A 14,957-nucleotide genomic window follows, 5' to 3' on the forward strand; every position below is an offset into this window, starting at 1 on the left:
CTTTCCGTTCTGGCCCCCGGGTGCTTGGGTGTTTCTTTTTAGTCCTTTTATCTTAACTCCTGGGACAGAGTGCCCACGGCCACCCGGACTGGATCACGTTCACTGTCTTCAGAAACCCCCACCCGGACTTCCTGGGAAGGGGGTGGGGGTGGGGGGGTTGTCCCTGGGAGAAAGGGAGGAGGGGATTGGATTGAAGCAGGAAGAAGAGAGACCCAGGGACGGGTGGAGGCCGCTGAGAGCCAAGAGACAGCTGCTGACCCAAGAGAATGAGAAGACCCTGGGTGTGTGGCTCTTTCACAGAGACCCCTAGACGGTGGGAGTGGGGCCACCTCCGGGATAGCTGAGCTCCATGTTTTACAGTTTCTTACCAGGACCCACAGGAATAAATACATGTTACAATAGTTGCACAAAACAATGCTTACCCTTATGACCTGCAGGCAATGCACTCTGATATTTTCTGTTCTATTTCTGTATTTTGTTTGGTTTTTCAATACTGATTGTGACCCATTTGATTGCTTTTTTAAATGTGCCAAACATTTAACTGCAGTCTGAAAAACCTCATCCAGATTTCTCTGCCAAAAAGAAATGACAAAAGCCTAGAGAAGGCGCACCAAACCTCAAGGTCACACTGTATATTCACCTCACCCGGAGTCAGGAGCCCAGCCCAGGACTGGCAGCCCAGTACTCTCCCCAGTACTCCCACACCACACTGGAGCTGGCTGTATCCATCCCTGGAGCCCTATGGGAACAGCTTCTCTTGCTCCCAAAAGTCAGGCCTCCACTGATAGAAGGGAACAATCCGCATCTGGGCCCTCTGCGAGCACCAGGCTCTGATGGAGCTGCAGCCATGGCCCAGTTGCCTTTCCCCCTACCCCACATAGCAAGGATGGAGAGGAATGTGCTAGAAGCACCCTCTCCAGGGGCCACACTCGGGACATGTGCCTTCCTTGCCCCAGCTACATCCAGGAACCCATGTCTCTCCCCTCCTGAGATTCAGATAGACGGTTCCATAATTTAGCCAAGGTCTCACAGCCAGGAAGTGGAGGTCAGGCCTATCTCCCCCAGATGCACATGCCCTGGTTTTCCCTCCATATCCAGCCTGGGAGTGCTCAGTACCTCTGTCCCTCCACCAACCAGGAGGACTGGGGGGAAAAGGGAGGAGCACCCAACTCTCATCCAGCTGAGGAGGGACACCTCTGCCAGCCTCTTGCCACACACACTGCTTCTAGGTATTTTTCTGGAACGTGGCATCCATACCATGTTCCCAGAGGAGCCCTCTCTGGGCTCTAGACCCCTGTCAACTGCTTCTGCCAAATCGACCCCACTGTAAGCTCTTTTATTTATTTATTTTTATTTTTAAAAATTTTTTTTAAGATTTTATTTATTTATTTGAGAGGGAAGGAGAGAGAGAGAGCACAAGTGGGGAAGGGTGGAGGGAGAGAGAGATGCAGACTCCCCGCTGAGCAGGGAGCCCAGTGCAGGGCTCTATCCCAGGACCCTGAGATCATGACCTGAACCAAAGGCAGATGCCCTACCGACTGAGCCACCCAGGTGCCTGGCACTGTGAGCTCCTTTAGATTCTGAGTTGAGTTAGAGTTTGTTTAAAGACAGGTTCGGATGCTGTAGCTACAATGAGTTGACTCCCTTGTTCCCCCGCTTGAAATCCTCATTGACAGAATCCACTCTACACATCACAGCTCCTGCCTGTCTCCACCCCTCCCCACCCCGGCACTCTGGGCGGACACAAAGCTTGCTCCTTGAGGAGGAACCGGGCTCAAGAACACAGGCTCTGACTCACAGGCCTGGGTTCAAGTCCCAGCCTCTGTTTCCATCTGTTAAATAGGGAAGGTGTGGTGCCAACATGGGAAGGAAGTGGGATAAAGCCATCAGCATAGTGTCCCCAGTTAGGAAGGACTCGGTATTCATTCTCATTACCCAGGACCTCACCCACTCCCAGCCCTGTGCCTGGGCTCATGGGCTTCCCTCTACATTCCCCCATCTCTATTCCTACAGTCAGAAGAAAGTCTCCTTCCCAGATGTTCTGGAACATCAGTCCCCTAAGTATTATTATGCAATAGTTTAAGAAATAAAAAAATAAAATAATACATTAAAAATATTGTCAGTGCCAGGTACCTTTCCACCAGCTTTGTCAAATGCTCATATTTTGCAAAATTTAGTTCCTATATATATATATATTTTTTTAAAGATTTTATTTATTTATTTGACAGAGAGAGATCACAGGTAGGAAGAGAGGCAGGCAGAGAGAGAGAGGAGGAAGCAGGCTCCCTGCTGAGCAGAGAGCCCGATGTGGGACTCGATCCCAGGACCCTGAGATCATGACCTGAGCCGAAGGCAGTGGCTTAACCCACTGAGCCACCCAAGTGCCCCCCAATATATATTTTTTAAAGAACTGAACCCTAAGGGGCACCTGGGTGACTCGATCGGCTAAGGGTCTGCCTTCAGCTCAGATGGTAATCTCGGGGTCCTGGGATGGAGCCACATTGCTCAGCTGGGAGTCTGCTTTGTCCGCTCCCTCTGCCCCTCCCCCCTCCCTCTGCCCCCGCCATTTACCTGTGCTCGCTCACTCTCTCACACAAATAAATAAATAGAATAATTTTTTTTTTAGATTTTATTTATTTTTTTGACAGAGAGAGTCAGTGAGAGAGGGAATACAAGGAGGGGGGCGTGGGTGAGGGAACAGGCTTCCTGCCGAGCAGGGAGCCCAGTGCGGGGATCGATCCCAGGAGTCTGGGATCATGACCTGAGCTGAAGGCAGACGCTTTAACGATTGAGCCCCTCAGGCGCCCCAAATAAATAGAATCTTTAAAAAAAAAAAAAAAAAAAAAAGGACAGAACCTTAAAGCTTGAGTTGCAATTCCTTATACAACACCACCACCAGCCCCATTCTCATTCAGGATAGATAACCCCTATCCTGACGTGGGTATCATTTTGTGCAGGATTACACTTACGCCACTTTAGGATGTAGTCATTAATAATATGGGCGTATAAGAACCATAATGATAATATGCCACCATTCTGCAGAGCTTTCCGTCCAAGATGGATCTAGACAGTGTCCCCATGTGTGTATCACCGCATGATAGTCCACTTCCTGACCAAGTCACAATTTCTTTATCCATTCTGCTGGTAATCACGAAAGCCCCGTTTCAGTTTTTGCTGTGACAACAATGTTGCAGTATGCTTTCTTGTCTCCTGTGCATGCATGTGGGAGCACGGTTCCCAGGCTTGAGACCTAGCAGCGGGTCAAATCGATTTAGCGGATGAAGGTGAGCATTTTTAAAACTCAGAACTGATTCGAAAATAATGTGCCTCACACGTCCTCAGGGTAACTGTCAGAGTGGGAGTTGTATCAGTTGTGAGCGTGCGGTGTATGCTTACTGAGGATACTGTCAAAAATTTTGAAATATTCTACTTGAGAGTGAGGACTTAGAAAGTGAGTGAAATTGTTGGATCACAGAGAAGATCTTCCTAGACTTGCCGAATTATTCTCCAAAGTGGCTGTTCTAACTCACCCTCGCACCAGCCACTGGAAGTGTGCCCACTGAACCACGTGCTCACCAACACCGGCATTGTAAGATTCTTTTTTTAAAATTTATTTATTTGACACACACACAGAGGAGAGAGAGATCACAAGTAGGCAGAGAGACAGGCAGAGAAGGGGGTGGAAGCAGGTTCCCCACTGAGCAGAGAGCCGGATGCAGGGCTCGATCCCAGGACCCTGAGATCATGACCTGAGCTGAAGGCAGGGGCTTAACTTGCTGAGCCACACAGCCACCCCTGTCAGATTCTTTAATGTGGGATTTAGAATACCCAACTCCCACCAAGGTGCATGGGCTATCTGGAGCTGGAATGATGACTCTCCTTTCTGGCCTCCCCCAGGCCACTGTGAGCTCTTCACTGGAGTGGGCATGTCCCCTTCACTTGGTGTCCCCAGGCCAGCTCAGGCACACAGTAAGTGCTTAACAGGTCCATGTGGGGTTTTGTTGTTGTTGTTGTTGTTAAGTAAGCACCCAGCGTGGGACTTGAACTCACGACTCCGAGATCAGAGTTGCCTGCACTGCCAACTGAGCCAGCCAGGCATCCCAAGTCCATGGAGATTTGAACTGTCAAGGAGAAAGAAAGAGGTTGACAAAAGTATATGAATTGCGTCAGGAGATAAAAGGATACTGGGGTAGCCCCAGCTCAGGGTGTCAGGTGCCTGGGTCTCCTCGGTGGAGGTCAGGGAGCTTCCAGGGATGTGGCTCTAAGCAGTGGAAAAGGAGAAGCAATGGGCCCCACCCCTCCTGAGTGGCTCAAGCAGGATGCTGTCAAGCTGGGGCCAAGTTCAGACCCAGGAAAGAGTTCACCACCATCCCAAGGCAAATGGGTGCCTGGTCCAGGCCCGAACGTTAATGGCTGGGCATGTCCTTGTACCCACCTCCCACGGGACCCTCTCCTAGAGGGAAAACAGAAGAGATGGGAAGCTCTGACTCAGGACTCACAGGGAGTCAGTGATCACGGGGGCCTCTCGAAGGTGGAGCGGGGTGTGGGGTATGGGCTACGTTGGGGGGAAATTACCTTTTGCCATCTCTTTCCTTAACTTTTTAATTTTGACTATGTGAATATATAGCCTATAACCCAAAATAAATAAAAACGAAGGTGTTCAAAGCATCACCCCCAAGTTCCAAGATCCAGCAGGAAGACTTCCAGGAAACCCACCTCCATTTACTGTCTGACCTGGGCCTGAAGAGGTGAGGGAAGAAAGGGTGGTGGTACCCAGAACCCTCTCCCTGGACTAGAAGAAGCACCAAGGAGTGGGGGGACAGGCAGGCAAATGGACATAGGAGAGACTACCAGCTATGAAGCCCAGGCCTCCTTCGCAGGACGCCCCCACCCACACCTCAGCTGCCTCCTGGCCACTCGTTCCCAGCTCTGCTGTGTGACTTTGCTCACAGTACAGACCTCTCTGGGCTGTACAGACCATCTGAGCTGAAGGCAGACAATTAGCCGATTGCCTACAAGCCAGGCGCCCCTTGTAAACAGAGTTCCCATCTCCCTCCCAGATTTCACTCTTGGCTCTGACTGTTCTTTAACCTTTTTCTGGCCCTCCATAACTGCAGCTGGGAAGGGTAGGAATACCACCCCCACGCTTGCTGTGTCATCATGTGGTTTGAAGCAAATAACAGGTAGTTCTGAAGGGCTTCCTCAGCCCCTCACTCCTGACAGGGCAACAGGACCCGGAGAGGAGGGACAGAGTCGGGCCAGAAGGTCTGACTCAGTGTAGCAACCACCCAGCTGGGTCACCCGCTGTGGGTGGGGTGCCAGCCCAGGCCCTCTGGGGTTCCCAGAGAATTCCTTCCCCATGCCATAAGCTGCCCTGGGCGGGCACCCCAGCCCACAGTAACCACTTAGCCGCCACCAGCGCTGCCGCCCCAGAAACCATCACTCACACTTGCACTCTCCCTCACACACACCACTACTCCCCTCACACATGCACTTACAGTCACACACTCTCACTCACGCATTCATACCAACACTCTCCTCACATACTCACAAATGCCACAGTCACACACTCTCTCTCACAAAACCTCACTCTCCCTCACACAACCATCCCAACACTCTCCCTCATATACTCATGTCCTCTCCCTCACACACACCAACACCCACCTCACACACACACTCACAGGGACACACTTTCCCTCACACATTCACACCAACACTCTCCTCATATACTCACACATGCCACAGTCACACACTCTCCCTCACAAACCCACGCTCTCCCTCATATACTCATGTACACTCCCTCACACATGCTCTCTTACACACTCTCACACATTCTCCCTCTCACACTGTCTCACATACTCACTCTCTATCACACACACACTCACACCAACTCTCTCCTACACATTCACATACTCTACCTCACACTCTCACACACTCACACCAACTCTCTCGCACATTCTCTCTCACACACTGACACACTCTCCCTCACACATTCACACTCTCACTCCTATACTCTCATCCACACCCTCCCACAACACTCACCCTCTCAGGAAGCCTGAAAGGAAACAATACTTGTTCTGTTTGCCTTCACCCCACCCCCACGCCCCAGTCATCGATGCCATATCTATTTATTTCAGACATGGCTGACCACCTTCACATGCAAGGGACCAAAGACGAAACGGACTGTAAGAATGTGGCCCCCTAACTTTAACACGTGCTTCTGGTCTGGTGAGGAGGGAGAGAAAATAATCTTCTGGGATTCCCTCTTGTCACAGAGGGAAGGGTGATTCCTTCTAATTCTGACCTCTTGAGAGAAGAGCACCCTGGCTCTAGAGTCCTGAAATGGGGGGGGGGCTACCCCAGGTCTTCCCTCCTCCTGCGCCCTGAGGTGTGCAGGCAGGAAAAGGGGGACCCCCTCTGCAGACACCTCCACAAACAAGTGGAAAGCAGAAGTCCTAGAGGAGGACCACTGGAGTCCTAGCTCTGCACACTTGCCAGCTGTGTGGAGAAGCTGCCCAGCCCTCTGGCCCTCCATGTTCTTGGGTGGAAAATAAGGATGCAGGACTGTACTAGTGAGATCCTGGCAGGAAACTGCCAACACATCCCCAATGAGGGACTAAAGAGAGGTTAACAAGTGGGTCCCCCCACAGAGGTGCAGGCAGGGTCAAGGGCCCGGAAAAGGGATGGTACAGAGACCTGGAGCCATCAACTACAGAGAGCTGTTACCACTCCAAGCTTGAAAAGTAGCCAATGGAACAACCCCCCACACCTGTCTCTCCTCCTGCCCTCCAGTCTTACTAGTGCCTCTCATTGCTCAGAGGCCGAGGGAGCCAAGTACTTCAGGCCACAGAGATCAGCTTCCCAGAGCCCAGAGCAAACGCAGAAGAGTAGGACAGTGGACCTGGAAGGGTGTGTGAAGAATGTCTAGGATCAGGAACTACTTTGTAAAGCCCTTAGAACAGTCAGCAAAACAACTGTCTTTATTTGCATAGTCCTGAGGGGTCTGAATAAAGAGAAGTGCTTGTGGATCCAAAGAAATGACAATCTAATGGTGGATTTTGTTTTATGGAATGACCAAGGAGGGAACATTGATTAGGCAGAAGGTTTTATCAAGCTCTCCACAAATCAAGCTCGAGTCCCCTCCCCAGATGAACAATCAATGGTTGAATGTCCATTACACACACTGGCCAGGAGGAGGAAGTATAGGAGCCTGGACTGAGCTGCAAAACCCCCTGAATTCTGAGTCAGAGTCAGGAATGATGGAGGTTACAGTGGAAGCTGGTCACTCTGAGAGGCCTCCCCATCCTTCTATCCAGGTCAGCACGGTGGAGCCCCTCAAGACAGGGGCAGGCCTCTGGCAATTCTGCCTCTTTCCAGATTTTGCAAAAGAGCCTCTGCACTTCACCTGCCAACAAGGGAGGCCTGTTAGAAGGAGAGGGGACATCATCCCAGGGATCCTCTTGGGAAAGGGGACCAGCATGGAAAATCTCCTCGGGGCCAGGGCCAGCCTTGCCTGGCAGGAAACCAAGACGATGACGTCAAGTCCACCTGGGCTGGGTCCTGGCCTCCAGCCAGGCCCCACGCCCACCTTGGCAGGACTGGGTCCCGTGAACCGGTCCTTGCCTGGGCTGCTGGGCCAAAGCTAGCAATGGCTAAAATATAGGGGTTTGTCCACCAAACAGGACCTGCTCCTCTGCCAGCTTTGCCAGCCTCTGTTTCTGGATCATTCAGAAGGAAGAGGTCCTGCAGCACGGGGTGGGCCATGCCCTTCCAAGGGGGCAGGGAAGGGTCACAGCTGAGGCACTCTGGAGAGAAGAGGGAGAGAAAGGCCTGCTGTTAGCCCAAGAGCCGACAGACACTAGGGCCCTTGTCCTGGGGCAGCGGGGGAGGCTTCTGGCCAGATGGAGAGCAGCAGAGGGAGAGGAGGGACTCCTGGGCTGAGCAGTCAGCCTCTTCCTCCCACACCCCCACCGAGCTCCTCCTGGGGCTCTCTTCCTCTCCAGCCCAAGATGAAGTGAGGAGCCCGACTAAGGCCTGGTGAAGCCTGGCCCACAAAACCCACCCCAACCTCAGAAGCTCTGGCAATCCCAGAGTACTCAGAAACACCCCAAGTTGTTGAGTAAGGCGCTGCCTTCCTGAAGCCCCAGTGGCATAAAACCCTCCGGGTCTGGGCCATCAAAGCTGGACAGGCTTTCCCTCTGGAAAGGGCGCTCCTGGTCTGCAGTGAACAAGCCCAGCCTCAGACCTCTAGGGCCATCTGGTGAGGAGGGCTGCGTTCAGCCCTTTGGCAGATAGTACTGAGTCTGCGCTGTGTGCTGGCCCGTCTGTCTTGGCAGCAGGAAGAGATCTCCCTGAGGGCCTCAGCCTCCTGGTGGCCAGGGCACCGAGCTCTGGCCCAGCCCCCGACCCACAGTAGACTTTGACAAACACAGGTTGGGCCAAGCTGGACCTTAGCAGCTCCTTCTTTGGTCGGTGCTGCTGTAATTCTCTAACCTCTTTCTAAACTTAGCCACACCCAGGAGCGGCCCCCAGCACCTCAGCCAGCCCTCAGGACTGTCCAGGGTTCGGTGGGGGAACAAACAGGAAGGCTCTGCAAGCACCTGGAGCAGGAGCGGGAAGGGAAAACTATTCATGACCCAACACGGCCAATACCTGCTATCCACCCCTAGGTGGTGCTGTGGCTGCATCTGCGCACTCAGTCTGGCCTCAGCCCCGCCCCCATTTTACAGAAGAGAAAACCGAGGCTTGCACAGCAGAGGGGATTTGAAGGCCATCAAAGGGCTTATGGATCATTCCCATGCTACGGATGGAGTGGAACTCAGCTATCTAACAGGCTGGTGAAGATCATACAGCTAGTACCGTGTTCCCATTTTGCAGATAAAGAAATCTCAGGGAGGTGAAGGGACTTACTCAGTGCCACACAGCTAATAAATGACAGAACTGGGACCCGAACTCAGGCCTGCCTGACCCCACAGAGCCTGCTGGCTTAATCTTCCCTCTGCAGAAGTTTTGCAGACAGGGCATCTGGAAGGGGAATGGGCTCACCCACGAGTTCTGTGCGCCGAGGGCGGTTCCTTTGCCTTCACAGACGCTGCTTAGAACTCCTGTCGAGGGTGGCTGGGAGGAGACTCTCGCCATTGTGACAGGGCCTGTGCCTCCAGCCTCCATCTAGATCTTTCCTCTGACTTCAGCTGCCGTGGGCCTTGCTCCCTCTCTCCTGAGCTGGGTAGGCCTCCACGCCCAGGATGGGTTTGCTCTGGGTACCAGAGCTTGTGGGCCACACGCAGGGTGCTCCTGCCCTGATCCCTGCAGACCAACCAGTGCCAATCACCATGATTCGTCAGTCCTCCTTTGCTCTCCGTGGACAAAATGCACAGCAGGAGGAAAACGAGACAGCAGGGAGGACTTCCAGGTTGTCAGGGTTGGAAGATGCCTGGATGAGATGACAGAGGTTGTGGGGGTTCTTTTTTTTTTTTTTTTTAAGATTTTATTTGTTTATTTGACAGAGAGAGAGAGATCACAAGTAAGCAGAGAGGCAGGCAGAAATAAAGAGGGAAGCAGGGTCCCCGCTGAGCAGAGAGCCCGATGTGGGGCTCAATCCCAAAACCCTGGGATCATGACCTGAACCGAAGGCAGGGGCTTACCCCACTGAGCCACCCAGGCCCTGTGGCATTCTTTAAAAGAGGAATAAGCCAGGCCACAGGAGTAAAAATCCATATTGGGGGGGTCCAAACTAATTAGCGTCCTTTGGCTTCTCCAGCTCCCTCCCCTCGGGCCTGAGTGCTGGGAGTGGGAGCTGGAAGGCTGCCTCCAGATTCTGTTCAGAACCCCCACCAGGACACACCCAGCTGCTCACGCTGTTCCCATTCAGAGCAGAGAAGAATGAGCATTTCCTGAACCTTTCCACAGTCCTTCCAGGTCTCTATCAAAGCATGGAAACTTCAAACGGCCCTATGGCAACGGCGCAGCTATTCCTCACTTGCAAGGTGAGGAAACCAAGACCCACAGCCTTGTCCAGGACTCTCCATCTTCCCCATGTCTGCTCATCAAGGCTCGGCTTCTGGGTCCCGTCCTGCCAGCAGGTCACACTGAGGACCTGTGCTTTCTGCGGGGCAGTCTGGGCACAGGGACCACCACTGGACTCTCTGAGGCAATCTGACACTTCCTAGTGCTTCACCTTGAATAAACAACTTCCCTAACCCTCACCTCCCATATCTGCCACCAGCCCTAGGGGATGGGGCTGAGTATCCAGTGAGATGACAGACATCTCCAATGCACCCTCCACACACCAGTCAGTCGTTCTAGCACTGACTCCTGTCCAAGTCCCCAGCTTCCTGCAGCTCTGAGCTCTGGCGACCGGCTCTCTTATCTTCATCCAGCTCCAGCCTTGTTCGGCCGACAGACTGGGGATCAGGAGGCCGGCCTCAGAGACACGGAGCGCCAGGGGCTGAGGGCAGGGCCTGGCTGAGGACCAACACAGACACAGAGGTCCCCATCCAGGGACCAGGGTGGAGATGCCACCCAGCAGCTCATCCGTTGAGGGCTTGGCTGATCACCAGCATCAGGGTAAGCCCAGCAGTTCCTATTCACCCCCCGGGGCCAGAGGGAGGGTGGGCATCCTGTCCCAGCTTTCCCCCACGGCATTCTGGGAACCCAGGGAGCCACCTCCTGGCTTTGGGTCTAGTGGAGGAGGCGTTCAGTCTGGGAGACAAGGTGGGAAGGGGACCAAGAGAGGGATCAGGAACAGTTTGTGGGTAATGTTTGGATTACTATTGCCGCGTAACATGTCATCCAAAACTTCGTAGTGTAAAACAACCACCATGTTATTCTGCTCAGAGTTTTAAGAGTCAGGAATTATGGAAGGACCCACTAGGCAGCTGTCACCTGGGGTCTCATATGAATGCTGCCCACTGTCGCCTGGGGCAGGAGGCATCTGAAAGGCTTCAGGGATAGATGCCCAAGACAGCTCCCTCCCATGGCTGGGAACTCAGCTGAGACCACCTCCTTGTGGCCTCTCCAGCTTGGCAATCTTAAGGTGGTCTGACTCCTCACGTGGGGGCTGGCTTATCCCAAGGCCACTGTCCTACAAGAAGCAAGAGGAAGCTATGTGGCCTTTTCTAACTTAGCCTCCATGGTCCCATAGCATCATTTCCACTGTATTTTACTGATGGAAGCAGCCACTGCCCTCCTAGATTCAAAGCGAGAAGAACATGATCCCACCCCTGCCCTAGAAAGAGTGCCAAAGGATATTAGGACCAGGCTCTTAAACTACTGCAGGTAGCATTGAGGTCCCATGCTAACTGGGACCTCACAGGTTGTAGGCCCGAGGGAAACCAAGAGACCTTAAGCCATCACCTATCCTACAGATTTAAAGACGAGGTCCCCCCGAGAGTGCCGAGCTTGGCTCTCAGCACCTGCCTCGGCCCCATCCTGCCTGTCCTAGACAGTGAAGGCTGAGGAGTCCTCAGGCTCTGAGGCCCAGGGCCGGTCAGCGACTTGGAGAGGTATGTGGGGGGATGCGTAGACCCAAGGACTATTTGTTCGTGCATGTGTTCAAGCAAAACACTGTGCCCCATTACCAAAGTCCCCTCTTGTAGGACACAGATTCTGCAATGTGGTGGGAAAGTTGAGGCAGGACCATAGGGAGGATAGGAGCCAAGTGAAGAGTGTATACTGAGCCAGAAACAGGCCTATGGGGGTTGGAGGGGCTAGGACCCTGGGCCTGGGGTCTTGGGGTTTAGAGCTCCTAATAAACAACTTCATCAGAATTAGCAACAGCTAATTATCAGAAACCGTTGACAGTTTCCCCCGCAGCACAGGGAAACACCTGTGGTGGGGGGGGCGGTGGAGACTTGAAGGGTCAGGGAGGCCTGGAGAAATTCAGGGTCCTCAGTCCCCACCCTGAGGCCAAAAGACACCTCTTCAGCACCCTGCCCATTCCAACTGTCCCCAAAGTTGCTCTAGGCCTCCGGCCCAACCTCATAGCACAGTAGCAAGGGCAAGGCAGGCGAAGCAGGCCAGTGTCCCAGTGCATGGCAGGCTTCACCCCATCTCCCTCATCCCCTGCAGGGGCGGGAACTTGGTCCCAGCCACATTCGGACAGGCTCTCAGTAGAGCTTTGTTGAATGAATGAGGGTGACTGCAGGCTGGAGTGGGTGGTGGGCTGAGGCTGGGTCCTTGCTTCTCTGCTCAGCCTCCATGTAGAGTGGCTACTGATGGCCTGTGTCCCCTCCAGAGGTCCACCCAGGCCCTCAGGTACTTCCTGAGCCACAGGACATGTCCTGCTCTGTGTGCCCCTGGAGGGAGGCAGCTTATCAGAGGGGAAAGGACACTTTGTTCAGGCCTGGCCATCTGCCTGGGCTGAGGGTGCCCTGCTTGGGGCCTGGCAGACAGAGCAGGCCACTGCCTGCAGGAAGATCCCAGCGAGCAGATGAGGATGGAAGGCCTGGGGAGGGCAGATGAGCAAGGCTCTGTGTCCTGGTCCATGCCAGGACCTTGGGCCCCTCTCAGAGGTCCACTCAGACCCTCCTTTCCCCTCCACCATTTTACCTTCTCTCCATTCGTCTCACACCTCTCTGACTTCTGATGGGGTTTTTCGCTCACTCACTCCGTTTATTCATTTAAGCAATATAGAAGGAACACTTGGAATGTGCTAGTAAGGTTCTAGGCCCTGGGGATGCAGCAGCAAGCAAAACAGGCAACAGTGCCTACCCTCATGAAGCTCATGTTCCAGCTGAGAGACAGTAAGCACATAAGAAAATGAAATAGGTGCTATGTTAGATGATGAAAGTGCTCTGAAGAAAATAAAACAGAGCAGGAGCACAGGGACAGAGCCAGCGCAGAGGATGAAAGGGAAGAGATTATTTTCCCCCCCAACATATACAGTGGCTAAGAAACATCCCCTGAGAAGGTGACAGCTAAGCAAAGACCTCAAGGAGGTCAGGAAGGGAATCACATAAATTCCTAGAGGCAGAGCCTCAAAGGCCCTGAGGCAGGAGTGGGAGGAGTGTGCAAGGAAGAGCAAAGAGGCTAGTGAGGCCAGAGCACACAGAGAAAGGAGGGCGGCAGGAGATGGGGCAAAGACGAGAGGCAGCTGGACAAGGTGGGGCCTTGTCAGCCCTTGGAAGGACTTGGTCACACTTACATGATGCGGAAGCCAGTGCAGGGCTCTGAACAGAGGATTTATGTTTAAAATAACAGTAGGTCATGTTACATAGTTTTTAACATGTATCAGCCATTTTTCTAAATACCGAACATGTATTAACCCGTTTAATCCTTCTAATAACCTTTATTAAAGATGATGAAACTGACTAGAGAAGTCTCTACATACTAGACATTAGTAGCACCCTCCCCTAACTTGTGACACCAAAAATGTCTCCAGCCATTGCCAAATGGCTCTTGGCAGACAGACTAGCCCCCAGTTGAGAACGACTACCCAAGTGTCCTCCAGTCTACCCCATCCGCCTCTGTCCCAGCTTAGGCCTACACCCCTCTCACTATGACAGTTGTGACAGCCTTTAAATTGGCCAATCGGCCCCCTGTCCTCTCTACTCACCCTCCACGGTGCATCTGACCAGGCCACTCTCCTAGCTTTGAGCACTCTGTGGCTCCAGGGGCCCGGGAAATAAATGTGAAGCCATTTACAACGATCTGAGTGGTCCTACACAATCTGGCCCCCGCCTGTCTCTCCAGCAATATACCCCCATCCTCCCCCCTACCTGTCCCCCCACCAATCTAGCATGTGTTGAGCCTACTGTGCACCAGTCACCTCAGCTGATATGGCTGTCGAGGAGACCAAGCCCCCCAGGGCCTGTCCTTATGGTATATTGGTCCTGGGTAGGGGAGAGCAGCTGCACTAGCAGATCCTGGTCACCCAGAGCCAGGCAGATGTGGCACTCCAAGAGCATAGGTGCTGGAGCTGAGCTGTAAGGGAGGGGCAGGAGTTACTGCGGGGGGGAGCAGGGGGAGGACCACTGAAGACCTGGCAGTGGGGGGACAGCAGCTCTGAGAAGCCAGGGAAGCTGTGGCTGTGATTTGGGGCCCCACGAAAGGAACAGAGAGAGCACGTGTGAAGAGGGATGGAAGACAGGGAGCAAAGGACTACACATGAACAGGTGGACTGAACAGGAGGCCCAGGAGAGGAGTCCAGAATGGTTCAAGGGGGTGGACCCTGGGGTTGTGGTGGCAACTGGACACTGTCCCATTACCACGGGGTTCTCCTGGCAGGCATGGCCTCCCACTTCCCCTGCAAGCCCAAATCACAAATGGTGCCTCCTCCTTGAAGCCTTCTGGATTCCTCCCTGCTGCAATGACTGGTTCCCTCTCAGGCGGGCATCTCCTAACCAATACTGCGGGAACATCATCACCTGCTTTCATGGCTGGGGTCTGCGGTTAACTCACACCCCGGAGGCGGGGTAGGGCGGGGGTGGGGGTGGAGGAGGCAGGGAGGTCGCGGCCAGGCTGCACTTGCTACGCGCCTGGGTGGGCACAAGCCAGGCAGATAGCAGCCGCCTCCTCTCACCCTCATTCTGCAGTCACCCAAGTGCAACCCCAGCCCCTGTCCCGCTGGCCTCCAGCCCCGCCCCGCCTTTCCCTGTCCCGACCCAGGCTCCGCCCCTCTCCTCGGGGGCGGGGCTGGGGGCTTCTACCTGGGGAGCCCCTGGCTGACCACCGCACAGAAGTTGGGGCCAGAGGGCTCTCCCTGGTGAAAGGGACCCCCCCCCAAAGCAACCCCCAGTCCCCTTGTAATAATTACAGCTGCCGGTGAGGTCACCTGCCTCCCTGCTTCAGTCCCTGATCCCCACAGTCTCTGCTTCCCTCAGCAGCCAGGAAGATTTTTTTTATTTTTTTTATTTAAAGATTTTATTTATTTATTTGACAGAGAGAGACAGCAAGAGAGGGAACACAAGCAGGGGGAGCAGGAGAGGGAGAAGCAGGCTTCTCACCAAGCACAAAGC

The sequence above is a fragment of the Mustela erminea genome, chromosome 4, assembly GCF_009829155.1.
Source record: "Mustela erminea isolate mMusErm1 chromosome 4, mMusErm1.Pri, whole genome shotgun sequence".
NCBI lineage: Eukaryota > Metazoa > Chordata > Mammalia > Carnivora > Mustelidae > Mustela > Mustela erminea.